We start from the raw sequence: 15,064 nt of genomic DNA on the forward strand, positions 1-15,064 counted from the left end.
GGAATAAATCCATCGATTCTTTTGCGTCTGTCACTAACGCCCCGCCTGCTAGGAGTTTGAAGCACGTCACAGTCATTCAATCATTGAATCCTACTCAGAATACCACAGACAAGGTTAGACCTTCCGGATTCTCTTGAATGCCGCCATCAGTTCTTGCCTATACCACGAAGACTCTGATCTCACGGAATGGTTGGCTCATTTGTCAGACGAGCACTCGGTTGTCAGGCGATCAACCATGCATCGTGCAATCAGGAATCCAAGAGATATTCACCCAATCGAAGGTAGAACGGAGGTGGTTGTCAGTCACACGTTCATAGGTGAGAATGATGATGAGTGTCACTGATCATCACATTCATCAAGTTGAAGAACAAGTGATATCTTAGAACAAGAACAAGTGGAATTGAATGGAAGAACAATAGTAATTGCATTAATACTCGAGGTACAGCAGAGCTCCACACCTTAATCTATGGTGTGTAGAAACTCCACCGTTGAAAATACATAAGAACAAGGTCTAGGCATGGCCGTGAGGCCAGCCTCCCAATGATCTAAGATAGCATGAAGATAGCTACCCCGATGTCTCAATACAATAGTAAAAGGTCCTACTTATAGAAAACTAGTAGCCTAAGGTTTACAGAAATGAGTAAATGACATAAAAATCCACTTCCGGGCCCACTTGGTGTGTGCTTGGGCTGAGCAATGAAGCATTTTCGTGTAGAGACTCTTCTTGGAGTTAAACGCCAGCTTTTATGCCAGTTTGGGCGTTTAACTCCCATTTGGGTGCCAGTTCCAGCGTTTAACGCTGGGATTTCTGAGGGTGACTTTGAACGCCGGGTTGGGCCATCAAATCTGAGCAAAGTATGGACTATCATATATTGCTGGAAAGCCCAGGATGTCTACTTTCCAACGCCGTTGAGAGCGCGCCAATTGGGCTTCTGTAGCTCCAGAAAATCCACTTCGAGTGCAGGGAGGTCAGAATCCAACAGCATCTGCAGTCCTTTTTAGTCTCTGAATCAGATTTTTGCTCAGGTCCCTTAATTTCAGCCAGAAAATACCTGAAATCACAGAAAAACACACAAACTCATAGTAAAGTCCAGAAAAGTGAATTTCAACTAAAAACTAATAAAAATATACTAAAAACTAACTATATCATACCAAAAACATACTAAAAACAATGCCAAAAAGTATATAAATTATCCGCTCATCAAAACACCAAACTTAAATTGTTGCTTGTCCCCAAGCAACTGAAAATCAAACAAGATAAAAAGAAGAGAATATGCAATGAATCCCAAAATCATCTGTGAAGATCAGTATTAATTAGATGAGCGGGGCTTTTAGCTTTTTGCCTCTGAATAGTTTTGGCATCTCACTCTATCCTTTGAAATTCAGAATGATTGGCTTCTTTAGGAACTCAGAATCCAGATAGTGTTATTGATTCTCCTAGTAGAGTATGATGATTCTTGAACATAGCTACTTATTGAGTCTTGGCTGTGGCCCAAAGCACTCTGTCTTCCAGTATTACCACCGGATACATACATGCCACAGACACATAATTGGGTGAACCTTTTCAGATTGTGACTCAGCTTTGCTAAAGTCCCCAATTAGAGGTGTCCAGGGTTCTTAAGCACAATCTTATTTGCCTTGGATCACAAGTCTCTTTTTTTTCTATTTTTTTCGTTTTCATCTCTTTTTTTTTGAATAGAAATGCTTTTTCTTGCTTCAAGAATCATTTTGATGATTTTTCAGATCCTCAGTAACATGTCTCCTTTTTCATCATTCTTTCAAGAGCCAACATTCATAAACCACAAATTCAAGATACATATGCACTGTTTAAGCATACATTCAGAGAACAAGAGTATTGCCACCACATCAAAATAATTAAACTATTATAAAATTCAAAATTCATGCAATTCTTTTTTTTTTTCAATTAAGCACGTTTTTATTTAAGAAAGGTGATGGATTCATAGGACATTCATAACTTTAAGGCATAGACACTAAGACACTAATGATCAGAAGACACAAACATAGATAAACATAAGCATAAAATTCGAAAAACAGAAGAATAAAGAACAAGGAAATCAAAGAACGGGTCCACCTTAGTGATGGCGGCTCTTTCTTGCTCTTGAAGATCCTATGGAGTGCTTGAGCTCCTCAATGTCTCTTCCTTGTCTTTGTTGCTCCTCCCTTATGATTCTTTGGTCTTCTCTAATCTCATGGAGGATGATGGAGTGTTCTTGATGCTCCATCCTTAGTTGTCCCATGTTGGAACTCAGCTCTCCTAGGGAGGTGTTTAGTTGCTCCCAATAGTTTTGTGGAGGAAAGTGCATCCCTTGAGGAATCTCAGGGATCTCATGATGAGTGGGGTCTCTTGTGTGCTCCATCCTTTTCTTAGTGATGGGCTTGTCCTCATCAATGGGTGTGTCTCCCTCTATGTCAACTCCAACCGAATAACAGAGGTGACAAATGAGATGAGAAAAGGCTAACCTTGCCAAGGTAGAGGACTTGTCCGCCACCTTATAGAGTTCTTGGGCTATAACCTCATGAACCTCTATTTCTTCTCCAGTCATGATGCTATGGATCATGATAGCCCGGTCTATGGTAACTTCGGACCGGTTGCTAGTGGGAATGATTGAGCGTTGTATGAACTCCAACCATCCTCTAGCCACGGGTTTGAGGTCATGCCTTCTCAATTGAACCGGCTTTCCTCTTGAATCTCTCTTCCATTGGGCGCCCTCTTCACATATGACTGTGAGGACTTGGTCCAACCTTTGATCAAAGTTGACCCTTCTAGTGTAAGGGTGTTCATCTCCTTGCATCATAGGCAAGTTGAACGCCAACCTTACACTCTCCGGACTAAAATCCAAGTATTTCCCCCGAACCATAGTAAGATAATTCTTTGGATTCGGGTTCACACTTTGGTCATGGTTCTTGGTGATCCATGCATTGGCATAGAACTCTTGAACCATCAAGATTCCGACTTGTTGAATGGGGTTGGTAAGAACTTCCCAACCTCTTTTTCGGATCTCATGTCGGATTTCTGGATATTCACCCTTTTTGAGTGAAAAAGGGACCTCGGGGATCACCTTCTTCAAGGCCACAACTTCATAGAAATGGTCTTGATGCACCCTTGAGATGAATCTTTCCATCTCCCATGACTCGGAGGTGGAAGCTTTTGCCTTCCCTTTCCTCTTTCTAGAGGTTTCTCCGGCCTTGGATGCCATAAATGGTTATGGAAAAACAAAAAGCAATGCTTTTACCACACCAAACTTAAAATGTTTGCTCGTCCTCGAGCAAAAGAAGAAAGAAGAGAGTAGAAGAAGAAGAAATGAGGAGAAAGGGAATGGCTTTGTAATCGGCCAAAGGGGAGAGAGATGGTGTTTAAGGTGTGTGAAAATGAAGGAGTGAATGAGGGTTTATATAGGAGAGGGTGAGAGGGATGTTCGGCCATTTGAGGGTGGGTTTGGGTGGGAAAGTGGTTTGAATTTGAATGGTGGGGTAGGTGGGGTTTTATGAAGGATGGATGTGAGTGGTGAAGAGAAAGATGGGATTTGATAGGTGAGGGGTTTTTGGGGAAGAGGTGTTGAGGTGATTGGTGAAGAAGAGAGAGAGTGGTAGGGTAGGTGGGGATCCTGTGGGGTCCACAGATCCTGAGGTGTCAAGGAAAAGTCATCCCTGCACCAAATGGCATCCAAAATCACGTTTTGTGCCATTTCTGGCGTTAAACGCCGGGCTGGTGCCCATTTCTGGCGTTTAACGCCAGCTTCTTGCCCCTTTCTGGCGTTTAACGCCAGTCTGGTGCCCCTTTCTGGCGTTAAACGCCCAGAATGGTGCCAGACTGGGCGTTAAACGCCCAACAGCTAACCTCACTGGCGTGTAAACGCCAGTGGGTGCGTCCTCCAGGGTGTGCTGTTTTTCTTCCTGTTTTTCATTCTGTTTTTGCTTTTTTCATTAATTTTGTGACTTCTCATGATCATCAACCTACAAAAGACATAAAATAACAAAAGAAAATAATTAATTATAAAACATTGGGTTGCCTCCCAACAAGCGCTTCTTTAATGTCATTAGCTTGACAGAGGACTCTCATGGAGCCTTACAGATACTCAGAGCCATGTTGGGACCTCCCAACACCAAACTTAGAGTTTGAATGTGGGGGTTCAACACCAAACTTAGAGTTTGGTTGTGGCCTCCCAACACCAAACTTAGAGTTTGACTGTGGGGGCTCTGTTTGGCTCTGTTTTGAGAAAAGCTCTTCATGCTTCCTCTCCATGATGACAGAGGGATATCCTTGAGCCTTAAACACCAAGGATTCTTCATTCACTTGAATGATCAACTCTCCTCTATCAACATCAATCACAGCCTTTGCTGTGGCTAGGAAGGGTCTGCCAAGGATGATGGATTCATCCATGCACTTCCCAGTCTCTAGGACTATGAAATCAGTAGGGATGTAATGGTCTTCAACTTTAATCAGAACATCCTCTACAAGTCCATGGGCTTGTTTTCTTGAATTGTCTGCCATCTCAAGTGAGATTTTTGCAGCTTGCGCCTCAATGATCCCTAGCTTCTCCATTACAGAGAGAGGCATGAGGTTTACACTTGACCCTAAGTCACACAAGGCCTTCTTGAAGGTCATGGTGCCTATGGTACAAGGTATTGAAAACTTCCCAGGATCCTGCCTCTTTTGAGGTAGTTTCTGCCTAGACAAGTCATCCAGTTCTTTGGTGAGCAAAGGGGGTTCATCCTCCCAAGTCTCATTTCCAAATAACTTGTCATTTAGCTTCATGATTGCTCCAAGGTATTTAGCAACTTGCTCTTCAGTGACATACTCATCCTCTTCAGAGGAGGAATACTCATTAGAGCTCATGAATGGCAGAAGTAAGTCTAATGGAATCTCTAGGGTCTCAGTTTGAGCCTCAGATTCCCATGGTTCCTCATTGGGGAACTCATTGGAGGTCAGTGGACGTCCATGGAGGCCTTCCTCAGTGGCGTTCACTGCCTCTTCTTCCTCCCAAAATTCGGCCATGTTGATGGCCTTGCACTCTCCTTTTGGATTTTCTTCTGTATTGCTTGGGAGAGTACTAGGAGGGAGTTCAGTAATTTTCTTGCTCAGCTGACCCACTTGTCCTTCCAAATTTCTGATGGAGGACCTTGTTTCAGTCATGAAACTTTGAGTGGTTTTGATTAGATCAGAGACCATGGTTGCTAAGTCAGAGGTATTCTGCTTAGAGCTCTCTGTCCGTTGCTGAGAAGATGATGGAAAAGGCTTGCTATTGCTAAACCTGTTTCTTCCACCATTATTGTTATTGAAACCTTGTTGAGGTCTCTGTTGATCCTTCCATGAAATATTTGGATGATTCCTCCATGAAGGATTGTAGGTGTTTCCATAGGGTTCTCCCATGTAATTCACCTCTTCCATTGAAGGGTTCTCAGGATCATAAGCTTCTTCCTCAGATGAAGCTTCCTTAGTACTGCTTGGTGCATTTTGCATTCCAGACAGACTTTGAGAAATCATATTGACTTGTTGGGTCAATATTTTATTCTGAGCCAAAATGGCATTCAGAGTGTCAATCTCAAGAACTCCTTTCTTCTGACTAGTCCCATTGTTCACAGGATTTCTTTCAGAAGTGTACATGAATTGGTTATTTGCAACCATTTCAATCAGTTCTTGAGCTTCAGTAGGCGTCTTCTTCAAATGAAGAGATCCTCCAGCAGAGCTATCCAAAGACATCTTGGATAGTTCAGAGAGACCATCATAGAAAATACCTATGATGCTCCATTCAGAAAGCATATCAGAAGGACACTTTCTAATTAATTGTTTGTATCTTTCCCAAGCTTCATAGAGGGATTCTCCTTCCTTCTGTCTGAAGGTTTGGACTTCCACTCTAAGCTTACTCAATTTTTGAAGTGGAAAGAACTTTGCCAAGAAGGCATTGACTAGCTTTTCCCAAGAGTTCAGGCTTTCTTTAGGTTGAGAGTCCAACCATGTCCTAGCTCTGTCTCTTACAGCAAAAGGGGAATAGCATAAGTCTGTAGACCTCAGGGTCAACCCCATTAGTCTTGACAGTGTCACAGATTTGCAAGAACTCAGCTAAAAACTGATGAGGATCTTCCAATGGAAGTCCATGGAACTTGCAATTCTGTTGCATTAGAGAAACTAATTGAGGCTTAAGCTCAAAGTTGTTTGCTCTAATGGCAGGGATAGAGATGCTTCTCCCATAGAAGTCGGGAGTAGGTGCAGTAAAGTCACCCAGCACCTTCCTTGCATTGTTGGCATTGTTGTTTTCGGCTGCCATATGTTCTTCTTCTTTGAAGAATTCGGTCAGGTCCTCTAAAGAGAGTTGTGCTTTGGCTTCTCTTAGCTTTCTCTTCAAGGTCCTTTCAGGTTCAGGATCAGCTTCAACAAGAATGTTTTTGTCTTTGCTCCTGCTCATAAGAAAGAGAAGGGAACAAGAAAATGTGGAAGCCTCTATGTCACAGTATAGAGATTCCTTTAGGTGTCAGAGGAAAAGAAGAGTAGAAGACAGAAGTAGAAAATTCGAACTTATCAGAGAAAATGGAGTTCGAATTTTGCATTAATGGATAGTGTTAGTCCATAAATAGAAGGATGTGAGAAGAGGGGAGGTGATTTTCGAAAATTAAGTCAAAGATTTTGAAAACATTTTTGAAAAGCATTACTTAATTTTCGAAAATGAAAGTGGAAAAGAAATCAAGTGATTTTTGAAAAAGATTTTGAAATTAGAAATCAAAAAGATTTGATTGAAAACTATTTTGAAAAAGATGTGGTTAAGAAGATATGATTGGTTTTTAAAAAAAATGTGATTGAGAAGATATGATTTGAGAAACATTTTAAAAAGATTTGATTTGAAAATTAAAAACTTGACTAACAAGAAAAGATATGATTCAAATATTAAACCTTTCTCAACAGAAAAGGCAACATACTTGAAATGTTGAATCAAATCATTAATTGGTAGCAAGTATCTTTAAAAATGGAAAGAAATTGGTTTTGAAAAAGATTTGATTGAAAAATTTGATTTGAAAAAGATTTGATTTTGAAAAGATTTTGAAAACTTAGAAAAAAAATCTGATTTGAAAACAAAATCTTCCCCTCTAGCCATCCTGGCGTTAAACGCCCAGAATGGTGCACATTCTGACGTTTAACGCCCAAAATGCTACCCTTTTGGGTGTTAAACGCCCAACCAGGTACCCTGGCTGGCGTTTAAACGCCAGTCTGTCCTTCTTCACTGGGCGTTTTGAACGCCCAGCTTTTTCTGTGCAATTCCTCTGCTGTATGTTCTGAATCTTCAATTCTCTTTATTATTGACTTGAAAAGACACAAATTAAAAATATTTTTGGATTTTTAATAATAAGGAAAAAATCAAAATGCAACAAGAATCAAATAACAATGCATGCAAAACACCAAACTTAGCAGTTTGTATACTACTGACACTAACAAAATGAAAATGCATATGAGACACTCAAAACACTCAAGTCAATAGAATTCAAAGATCAGAGCACGAAGATCATCAAGAATTACTTGAAAAAACCTTAAGACACATGAATGAATGCATGCAATTGACACCAAACTTAAGAGGAGACACTAGACTCAAACAAGAAATTTTTGGATTTTATGATTTTTTTTAATTTTTTTGTGTTTTTCGAAAATTAAGTGGAAAAAGATATCAAAATTCTTAATGAGAATTCCAGGAATCAGTGCAATGCTAGTCTACGACTCCGGTCCAGGAATTAGACATGGCTTCACAGCCAGCCAAGCTTTCAAAGAAAGCTTCGGTCCAAAACACTAGACATGGCCAAAGGCCAGCCAAGCCTTAGCAGATCACTGCTCCAAAAGCAAGATTGATAAAAATCAACAAGCTCTTGTGATGATAAGTTGAAACCTCGGTCCAATGAGATTAGACATGGCTTCTCAGCCAGCCAGACTTCAACAAATCATCATGAAACTCTAGAATTCCTCTTCAAGATTTTCGAAAAAAATAAATACCTAATCTAAGCAACAAGATGAACCGTCAGTTGTCCAAACTTGAACAATCCCCGGCAACGGCGCCAAAAACTTGGTGCTTGTTACCGGATCTTGGCACTGATGTTACCAAAAGCTTGCTCAAAACTTGAACAATCCCCGGCAACGGCGCCAAAAACTTGGTGCGCGAAATTGTGAACAATACTTTTCACAACTCTCATAATCCCCGGTCATGAACCCCAAAACCTTGGTAGCTCAATACCATGGCATTACACAACTTCGCACAACTAACCAGCAAGTGCACTGGGTCGTCCAAGTAATAAACCTTACGCGAGTAAGGGTCGATCCCACGGAGATTGTTAGTATGAAGCAAGCTATGGTTATCTTGTAAATCTTAGTCAGGCAAACTCAAATGTATATGGGTGATGAACGAAAATAACACAAAGGTAAAGATAGAGATACTTATGTAATTCATTGGTAGGAACTTCAGATAAGCGCATGAAGATGCCTTCCCTTCCGTCTCTCTGCTTTCCTACTGTCTTCATCCAATCCTTCTTATTCCTTTCCATGGCAAGCTCGTGTAGGGTTTCACCGTTGTCAATGGCTACCTCCCATCCTCTCAGTGAAAACGATTGCATATGCTCTGTCACAGCACGCGGAATTCAGCTGTCGGTTCTCGGTCAGGCCGGAATAAAATCCATCGATTCTTTTGCGTCTGTCACTAACGCCCCGCCTGCTAGGAGTTTGAAGCACGTCACAGTCATTCAATCATTGAATCCTACTCAGAATACCACAGACAAGGTTAGACCTTCCGGATTCTCTTGAATGCCGCCATCAGTTCTTGCCTATACCACGAAGACTCTGATCTCACGGAATGGTTGGCTCATTTGTCAGACGAGCACTCGGTTGTCAGGCGATCAACCATGCATCGTGCAATCAGGAATCCAAGAGATATTCACCCAATCGAAGGTAGAACGGAGGTGGTTGTCAGTCACACGTTCATAGGTGAGAATGATGATGAGTGTCACTGATCATCACATTCATCAAGTTGAAGAACAAGTGATATCTTAGAACAAGAACAAGTGGAATTGAATGGAAGAACAATAGTAATTGCATTAATACTCGAGGTACAGCAGAGCTCCACACCTTAATCTATGGTGTGTAGAAACTCCACCGTTGAAAATACATAAGAACAAGGTCTAGGCATGGCCGTGAGGCCAGCCTCCCAATGATCTAAGATAGCATGAAGATAGCTACCCCGATGTCTCAATACAATAGTAAAAGGTCCTACTTATAGAAAACTAGTAGCCTAAGGTTTACAGAAATGAGTAAATGACATAAAAATCCACTTTCGGGCCCACTTGGTGTGTGCTTGGGCTGAGCAATGAAGCATTTTCGTGTAGAGACTCTTCTTGGAGTTAAACGCCAGCTTTTATGCCAGTTTGGGCGTTTAACTCCCATTTGGGTGCCAGTTCCAGCGTTTAACGCTGGGATTTCTGAGGGTGACTTTGAACGCCGGGTTGGGCCATCAAATCTTGGGCAAAGTATAGACTATCATATATTGCTGGAAAGCCCAGGATGTCTACTTTCCAACGCCGTTGAGAACGCGCCAATTGGGCTTCTGTAGCTCAAGAAAATTCACTTCGAGTGCAGGGAGGTCAGAATCCAACAGCATCTGCAGTCCTTTTTAGTCTCTGAATCAGATTTTTGCTCAGGTCCCTTAATTTCAGCCAGAAAATACCTGAAATCACAGAAAAACACACAAACTTATAGTAAAGTCCAGAAAAGTGAATTTCAACTAAAAACTAATAAAAATATACTAAAAACTAACTATATCATACCAAAAACATACTAAAAACAATGCCAAAAAGTATATAAATTATCCGCTCATCAATGAGTCTGTAGACTTCAGGATCAACTCCATTCGTCTTTACAGTCTCACAGATTTGCAAGAACTCAGTTAAAAACTGATAAGGATCTTCAGATGGAAGTCCATAAACCTTGCAGTTTTGTTGCATTAAGGCAACTAGCTGAGGTTTCAGCTCAAAGTTATTGGCTCCAATGGCAGGAATGGAGATGCTTCTTCCATCAAATTTGGATGTTGGCTTTGTGAAGTCACCAAGCATTCTTCTTGCATTATTATTATTTTCGGCTGCCATCTCCTTCTCTTGCTCTAATATTTCTGAAAGGTTACCTTTAGATTGTTGTAACTTAGCTTCTCTTAATTTTCTCTTCAGAGTCCTTTCAGGTTCTGGATCAATTTCAACAAGAGTGCCTTTATCCTTGTTCCTGCTCATATGAAAGTGAAGAAAACAAGAAAAGAAAGAGGAATCCTCTATGTCACAGTATAGAGATTCCTTTATGTTAGTAGAAGAAGAAAGGGGAGAAGAGTGAAGAAGAATCCAAACTCAAGGGATAGATTGGGTTCGGATCTTTAGATGAAGAGAGGTGAAGAGAGGTGTTAATAAATAAATAATTAAATAGAATAAGAAAAGAGAGGGCAAATTTCGAAAATAATTTTGAAAAAGGGGTTAGTAATTTTCGAAAATTAGAAATAAGATAAGATTAAAATTAAAATTTAAAATAAAAAGAATTTTTGAAAAAGAGATGAGATATTTTCGAAAATTAGAGAGGGAAAAGTAGTTAGGTTGTTTTGAAAAAGATAAGAAACAAACAAAAAGTCAAAGAGTTAGTTGAAAAAGAAATTAAAATCAAATTTGAAAAAGATAAGAAGATAAGAAGTTAGATAAGATATTTTGAAATCAAATTTTGAGAAAGATAAAATTTTTGAAAAAGATAAGATAAAAGATAAAAAGATCTAATTTTTAAAATGACTTAACTAACAAGAAACTACAAGATAAGATTCTAGAATTTAAAGATTGAACCTTTCTTAACAAGAAAGTAACAAACTTCAAATTTTTGAACCAATCACATTAATTGTTAGCTAATTTTCGAAAATTAGATGTAAAGATAAGAAAAAGGTTTTGAAAATATTTTGAAAAAGATTTTTGAAATTTTCGAAAAATAGAAAAAAAATGAAAAAGATATAATTTTTGAAAAAGATTTTGAAAAGATAAGATTTTTAAAATTGAAATTTTGACTTGACTTGTAAGAAATAACTAATTTTAAAAATTTTTGACCAAGTCAACCCAAAATTTCGAAAATTTGGAGGGAAATAAGGAAAAGATATTTTTTTGATTTTTGAAATTTTTAAGATGAGAGAGAAAAACACAATCATGACCCAAAACATGAAAATTTTGGATCAAAACACTTAATGCATGCAAGAACACTATGAATGTCAAGATGAACACCAAGAACATTTTGAAGATCATGATGAACATCAAAAACATATTTTTGAAAAATTTTTGATGCAAAGAAAACATGCAAGACACCAAACTTAGAAATCTTTAATGCATGGACTCTAACAAACGAAAAATGCACATGAAAAACAACAAACACACAAAACAAGAAATCATCAAGATCAAACAAGAAGACTTACCAAGAACAACTTGAAGATCATGAAGAACACTATGAATGCATAAATTTTCGAAAAATGCAAGAAATTTTTTTTAAAAAGCATGCAATTGACACCAAACTTAAAAATTGACTCAAGACTCAAACAAGAAACACAAAATATTTTTGATTTTTATGATTTTATGATTTTTTTTGTATTTTTATTAATTTTTTTTCGAAAAATATTTTTGGAAAAACGAAAAAGAAAAATTTTAAAAAAGTTTTTGAAAAGAAAATTACCTAATCTGAGCAATAAGACGAACCGTCAGTTGTCCATACTCGAACAATCCCCGGCAACGGCGCCAAAAACTTGGTGGATGAAATTGTGATACAAGAGTTCTAGGCACTATTAGAGAAGCTTTTTCTTTCCACAACTCCGTTCAACTTAACCAGCAAGTGTTCTGGGTCATCCAAGTAATACCTTACGTGAGTAAGGGTCGATCCCACATAGATTGTTGGTATGAAGCAAGCTATGGTCACCTTGTAAATCTTAGTTAGGCAGATCAACTGGTTATGGGTTTCGAAAATTAATAATAAATAGAAAATAAAAGGGATAGAAATACTTATGTAAATCAATAGTGGGAATTTCAGATAGGCATATGAAGATGCTGTGCTCCTCTTGAATCTCTACTTTCTTATTACATTCATCCAATCCTTCTTACTCCTTTCCACGGCAAGCTGTATGTAGGGCATCACCGTTGTCAATGGCTACATCCAATCCTCTCAGTGAAAATGGTCCTATGCTCTGTCACAGCACAGCTAATCATCTGTCGGTTCTCAATCAGGTTGGAGTAGAATCCCTTGATTCTTTTGCGTTTGTCATCACGCCCAGCCTTTAGGAGTTTGAAGTTCGTCACAGTCATTCAATCCCAGAATCCTACTCGGAATACCATAGACAAGGTTTAGATTTTCCGGATCCTCATGAATGCCACCATCTATCTAGCTTATACCACGAAGATTCTGTTGGGGAATCTAAGAGATATGCGCCCGGCCTAAGGTAGAACGGAAGTGGTTGTCAGTCACGCGCGTTCATAGGTGAGAATGATGATGAGTGTCACGGATCATCACATTCATCAAAGTGTTGTGCAACGTATATCTTGGAATAAGAATAAAAGAGAATTGAATAGAAAGTAATAATAATTGTATTGAAACTTGAGGTACAGCAGAGCTCCACACCCTTAATCTATGGTGTGCAGAAACTCCACTGTTGAAAATACATAAGTGAAATGGTTCAGGCATGGCCGAATGGCCAGCCCCCCTGAATGATCAAGAGACCGAATGATCAAAGACTACAAAGTCAAAAGATTAAACTGTCAAAAGTTGTCTAATACAATAGTAACTTATCCTATTTATACTAGACTAGCTACTAGGGTTTACATGAGTAAGTAATTGATGTATAAATCCACTTCCGGGGCCCACTTGGTGTATGCTTGGGCTGAGCTTGATCTATCCACGAGCTGAGGCTTTTCTTGGAGTTGAACTCCAAGTTATAACGTGTTTTGAGCGTTCAACTCCGGATCATGACGTGTTTCTGGCGTTTAACTCTAGACAGCAGCATGTACTTGGCGTTCAACGCCAAGTTACGTTGTCAATTCCCGAATAAAGTATGGACTATTATATATTGATGGAAAGCTCTGGATGTCTACTTTCCATCGCCGTTGAGAAAGCGCCATTTGGAGTTCTGTAGCTCTAGAAAATCTATTTCGAGTGCAGGGAGGTCAGATTCCAACAACATCAGCGGTCCTTTTGTCAGCCTTTTTCAGAGTTTTGCTCAAGTCCCTCAATTTCAGCCATAAATTACCTGAAATCACAGAAAAACACACAAACTCATAGTAAAGTCTAGAAATGTGAATTTAACATAAAAACTAATAAAAACATCCCTAAAAGTAGCTTGAACTTACTAAAAACTACCTAAAAACAATGCCAAAAAGTGTATAAATTATCCGCTCATCAGGCACCCTGGCTGGCATTTAAACGCCAGTTTGCCTTCCTCACTGGCGTTTTGAACGCCCAGCTTTTTCTGTATAATTCCTCTGCTGTATGTTCTGAATCTTCAATTCTCTGTATTATTGACTTGAAAAGACACAAGTAAAAAAGATTTTTTGGATTTTTAATAATGAGGAATAATCAAAATGCAACTAAAATCAAATAACAATGCATGCAAGACACCAAACTTAGCAGTTTGTATACTACTGACACTAACAAGTTGAGAATGCATATGAGAAACAACAAAATACTCAAGACAAGAGAATTTAAAGATCAGAGCAAGTAAATCATCAAGAACAACTTGAAGATCACTGAAGACACATGAAAAATGCATGCAATTGACACCAAACTTAACATGAGACACTCGACTCAAACAAGAAACATAGAATATTTTTGGTTTTTATGATTTTGTAATTTTTTTTTGTATTTTTCGAAAATTAAGTGGAAAAGAAAATAAAGATATCAAAATTCTTAATGAGAATTCCAGGAATCATGCAATGTTAGTCTAAAGCTTTAGTCTAAAGGAATTAGACATGGCTAGTCAAGCTTCAACAGGACATTACATTCAAGAGCTAAATTGATAAAGATCAATCAGCTTTGGTGATGATAAGAACATCACCTTGAAACACTAGAATTCATTCTTAAGGACTCTGAAGAAAAATGCCTAAACTAAGCAACAAGATGAACCGTCAGTTGTCCAAACTCAACAATCCCCGGCAACGGCGCCAAAAACTTGGTGCACGAAATTGTGATCATCAATGGCGCCATCAACATGGTACGCACAATTGTAATCTCAACTCTTTATCACAACTTCGCACAACTAACCAGCAAGTGTACTGGGTCGTCCAAGTAATAAACCTTACGCGAGTAAGGGTCGATCCCACGGAGATTGTTGGTATGAAGCAAGCTATGGTCACCTTGTAAATCTTAGTCAGGAAAACTCAAATGGTTATGGATGATATATGAATAAAGCATAAAGATAGAGATACTTATGTAATTCATTGGTGAGAATTTCAGATAAGCGAATGGAGATGCTTTGTCCCTTCCGTCTCTCTGCTTTCCTACTGTCTTCATCCAATCCTTCTTACTCCTTTCCATGGCAAGCTGTATGTAGGGTTTCACCTTTGTCAGTGGCTACCTCCCATCCTCTCAGTGAAAATGTTCAACGCACCCTGTCACGGCACGGCTATTCAGCTGTCGGTTCTCGATCATGTCGGAATAGAATCCAATGATTCTTTTGCGTCTGTCACTAACCCCCCACAATCACGAGTTTGAAGCTCGTCACAGTCATTCAAGCATTAAATCCTACTCAGAATACCACAGACAAGGTTTAGACCTTCTGGATTCTCTTGAATGCCGCCATCAATTCTAGCTTATACCACGAAGATTCCGATTAAGAAATCCAAGAGATAAACATTCAAGCCTTGTTTGCTTGTAGAACAGAAGTGGTTGTCAAGCACTCGTTCATAAGTGAGAATGATGATGAGTGTCATATAATCATCACATTCATCATGTTCTTGGGTGCAAATGAATATCTTAGAACAAGAATAAGCTGAATTGAATAGAAGAACAATAGTAATTGCATTAATACTCGAG

The 15,064-nt window shown here is 39.0% G+C and overlaps 1 non-coding gene across 1 annotated transcript; it reads left to right on the plus strand.

The window, feature by feature from the left end:
- Positions 1-5,776: 5,776 nt before the first annotated feature.
- On the plus strand, positions 5,777-5,884 carry LOC112767120 (small nucleolar RNA R71). The gene has a single exon (XR_003184745.1). It is a non-coding gene; the product is annotated as a small nucleolar RNA R71 (small nucleolar RNA).
- The last annotated feature ends 9,180 nt before the right edge of the window (positions 5,885-15,064 follow it).

This window comes from Arachis hypogaea, chromosome 2 (genome assembly GCF_003086295.3).
Source record: "Arachis hypogaea cultivar Tifrunner chromosome 2, arahy.Tifrunner.gnm2.J5K5, whole genome shotgun sequence".
Lineage (NCBI taxonomy): Eukaryota > Viridiplantae > Streptophyta > Magnoliopsida > Fabales > Fabaceae > Arachis > Arachis hypogaea.